Source organism: Palaemon carinicauda, chromosome 17, assembly GCF_036898095.1.
Source record: "Palaemon carinicauda isolate YSFRI2023 chromosome 17, ASM3689809v2, whole genome shotgun sequence".
Classification (NCBI taxonomy): Eukaryota; Metazoa; Arthropoda; class Malacostraca; order Decapoda; family Palaemonidae; genus Palaemon; species Palaemon carinicauda.
Window position 1 is genome coordinate 29,294,891 of NC_090741.1, and position 4,556 is coordinate 29,299,446.

The following is a 4,556-nucleotide window of genomic DNA, read 5'->3' on the forward strand; positions in this document are numbered from 1 at the left end:
ATACTGGGGTTGTTGTGGCCTGATTGGTAACGTCTCTGCCTGGTGTTTGCTAGACGGAGGTTCGAGTCCCGGTCAGACTCTTAGTAACTTTAGTGTCTCTAACCTTACTATCCTTGTGAGCTAAGGATGGGGGGTTTGGGGGAGCCTATAGCTCTATATGTTGAGTCAACATCAGCCATTGCCTGGTCCTCTCTGGTCCTAGCGTAGGGGGAGAGGGGGCTTGGGCGCTGATCAAATAATATATGGTCAGCCTCTAAGGCATCGTCCTGCTTGCTAGGGCAATGTCACTGTCCTTTGCCTCTGCCTTTCATGAGCGAATTTTAAACCTTTAAACCTTTAATTATTCAGTGGCTACTTTCCTCTTGGTAAGGATAGAAGAGACTCTTTAGCTATGGTAAGCAGCTCTTATAGTAGAAAGGAACCCTAAAATCAAACCATTGTTCTCTAGTTTTGGGTAGTGCCATAACCTCTGTACCATGGTCTTCCACTGTCTTGGGTTAGATTTCTCCTGCTTGAGGCTACACTTGGGCACACTACTCTATCAAATTTCTCTTTCTCGTGTTTTGTTAAAGTTTTTATATTTTAAATACGAAGTATTTATATTGATGCTATTTTTAAAATATTCTATTTTTCCTTGTTCTCTTTCCTCACTTGGCCATTTTCCTTGTTGAGGCCTCTAGGCTTACAGCATCCTGCTTTTCCAACTAGGGTGGTAGCTTAGTAAGTAAAATTAATAGAAATATAATAATGATAGATGTTCGGGAGTAGTCTTCTTTTTAATGCTTCTTTCAAAGCATTGCCCATGAAAGTATGGTGTTCAGGAATTGTGATTAAAAAAGAAACAGGTATAGAAGGTGAACACAGAGCAAATTACACATGAAAATCTACATACCAGGAAAAAAGAAAAGTTTAAGTTGCCACTCCATGGCCAGAGCACAGGTGCCCTCTATGATTACCTAAAGAAAAGGCGGGAAAAGTAAGTAGAATTAGAAATAAAACCTTTGTAAGATAGAAAACATATAGACACATGGTTATTACTATAAGGTATAGCCTATGAAGATTTGATCTTCTAATTTTGTTAAAATTCACACCAGTTAATAATAGAAATACTAAAAACAAAAGTTATTCATTATTACTGTTTAGAGTTGTCAACACTTGGATGGGTGACTGTTTGAAAGATGCTAAATGTCGCATAATTTCCAGAAGCTTTGGTCATGAGGCTGGCAGTCCCATCCCAGAAAATATGAGCGGTCATACAATGATAAATTGCAAGTACTCATTTCTTTTAATCACCACATTTATTAATATTTGCTTTTTCTGTGGGTTCTAACCTCCAGCCTTATTAGGCCCGTGACCGTTCCTTATTTTTACGTTTACTCCAATAATTATTCGAAATCCCTTCCACAGTTCTTCCACATCATATCTGGATTTGATGAAACATCTGTTTTCTCTTCATAGATGTCTCTAAGTTTTTATGTTTTTCCAGTTCTTCAAATCTGTTCTTAAAAGATCTATATAAATGCTAATTTTCCCCTTAATTTGTTTTATATTTGTTCGTTCAATTCATATCTGTCAGCGCTATTCCTTGTACCTACGTTCATGGTGGCATATTTCTGAAAAATAAAAAAATGTAAAAAAGTTTCCTGTATTGCAGTTTTTTTCTTTTCTATTCAATCCTTGCTTTAAGAGGGAGTCAGTGAAGCTCAGAATTTGTTCATGATTTATTTGGCTGTCTTGGTTACTAAACTTTGCAATTAATGAGTTATTCTTCTTTTTAGACACTTTCAAGTCTGATTAAACAAATGTCTTAGTATAGAATACTTATAAATTTTTTACTTGTGGGGAAAAACCTTTCTAATTCCCTCTCCCCCCTTTTGTACACTATAAAACACAAGCAGTGCTTTTCAGAAGACAGCAATTTTATCGATATTTGATTTCTGTGATCACTTCACTCTTTCCTTCTGGCTTCATTCTTTGTAATTCTTGCACGAAGTGGCTAAGCCCCCAGCCATCCGTTGAGATACTACCGCTAGAGTTTTATTGGGTCCTGACTGGCCACACAGTACTACATTAGATCCTTCTCTACGGTTACGGCTCATTCCATGTTTACTGACACATGCACAGAATAATCTGGCCTATTCTTTACATATTCTCCTCTTTCCTCATAGACTTGACAACACTGAAATTAACAAACCATTATTTTTCTCAAGAGGTTAACTACTGCTCCGTAACTATTCACTGGCTACTTTCCTCTTGGTAAGAGTAGAAGAGACTCTCTAGCTATGGTAAGCAGCTGTTCTAGTAGGGCACTCCAAAATCCCACCATTTTTCTCTAGTCTTGGGTAGTGCCATAGCACCATGTACCATGGTGTTCCACTGTCTTAGGTTAGAGATGTCTTGCTTGAGGGTACAATCGAGACCAGTATTATATCTTGTTTCGCTTCCTCTTGTTATTTAGAGTTTTTTTTTTCCTCTTGTTATTTTCAAGTTTTTATCGTTAATATATGGAACATTTATTTAAATGTTATTACTGTTCTTAAACTTCTCGTTTAGTTTTTCTTTATTCCATTCCTCACTGGGCCATTTTCCCAGTTCTCCCTTAGGTTTATAGCATCCCGCTTTTCCAATTAGGGTTGCAGCTTAGCAAAGTAATAATAATAATAATAATAATAATAATAATAATAATAATAATAATAATAATAATAATAATAATAATAATAAATGTTTAGACCAGGTAAAATTGCTAAAGTATTTCATATCATTAGAATCACAAACTATTTACCTGTTCCCTCTAAAAAAAAATTTTCTCCGGTCGATATCCAAATTGGTGACGGCTGTTAAAGGAACAAGTCATATTACCTACCAACGACCTTGGAACAGTCTTCATTTGTTTTAATCTCTTGTGAACATATGATACATTTCATCTCTCTGATTTCATATTTTAGTGCTAAGACCTTTTAATTTTCACCTTTTTCGTTGGACCTTCTTAAGGTAATCTTCATAATTTCAGGAGGACCTTTAAATGATATTTTTATCTCTTTAGCTGGGCATTTTTATGGCAATTTTCCTCTATCTAGCGTTATATTTGACGGTATATTTTCTAAATTTGGCTGAATATTTTAAGGTAGTTTTCATCCTTTCAGATGCACCTTTTTAAGGCAATTTTTATCTTTTAAGTTAGACGTTTTCTTAAGGTAATTTTCATCTTTTTACCTGGACCTTTTCTTCAGGCCATTTCCATATTATAGAGGTAATTTTTCATAATGCAATTATCCTCCTTTGGATAGATCTATTTTTGACGCCATAATTTTATTTATTCGGACATTTAACAAGGCTTTTTTATCTTTTTGCTGAGTCTTTCTTGAGTTCATCTTTATCGATTTTCATACTTTTACTTGAAGGTCATAAAATAAAATGCGTGGAAGTAAGAAATCCACAGAAATCATTTATCTTTGCCACCTCCTTGCATGCGAATAACCCCCTTCGGTTATTTTAGGTGTAGCTTGCCTCAATTTTAATAACATACCTGCGGTGAGTGATTGCTTCTAAACGCACGTTAGAGCTGAACCAAATGTGTTTCTCTCTCTCTCTCTCTCTCTCTCTCTCTCTCTCTCTCTCTCTCTCTCTCTCTCTCTCTCTCTCTCTCTCTCTCTCTCTCCTTTTATTACCTTACAACTTTCATTGTTATATTGGTAAGATATTGTCTCTCACACTAGGTACATATAGTCTGCGGCCTATTTTCAACTACTAATTGGTAAGATATGGTTGGTGTCCCAGGCTGCTTTCTATATATAACGTCTCTCCTTGTAACCACTGATGGTCATTCATCCAAATAATGACCACTAGATCAGTGAAAGAGCTCTTTTAACTAGATCTCATCAGTGGTCACCTGTGCAAGTCTTGGCCATGGGAAATACTGCTTTAAGGCTTTTAACCATATTCCATCACTAAGATATTGCCCATAAAAAACAAAAGCGAACTAAAAACACTGATAGTTCTTTTCAGTATGCCGTTCTCTAAATTTTTGTCCGTATGAGCACAAAATCGTGTGGGTTTATTGTGTAAGGACCTAACCGTCCCCCAACCAGCAAGGACCTAGCAGAGTATCTACTACAACAGACTTCTGGCCCCATCCCAATCCCTGCTTGACCCTTTCCTTAGCCACGGCTCGGAGATGGCCCGGAATTCCTAACCTGTGAAGTGGAAGGTCTTCCTAGATTTTTTATGAGTATGTGTGTATGTAGGTTTAAGTGCATGTATGGTAACATGTATAATCATATACCAGTTAATTCCCTCTTTATAGTAATTGAATGATCATTGGAATGTTGAAATAATTTACTCTATTTTTCTCGTAGGCTTTGGAAAATCATTGATAATGGATTAGTTGTATTTTTATCTGCATTAGTGTATATGAATGGGTACTGAAATTAACATATATATGTATGTATGTATATATATATATATATATATATATATATATATATATATATATATATATATATATATATATATATATATATATATATATATGTATATATATGCATATATATGCATAT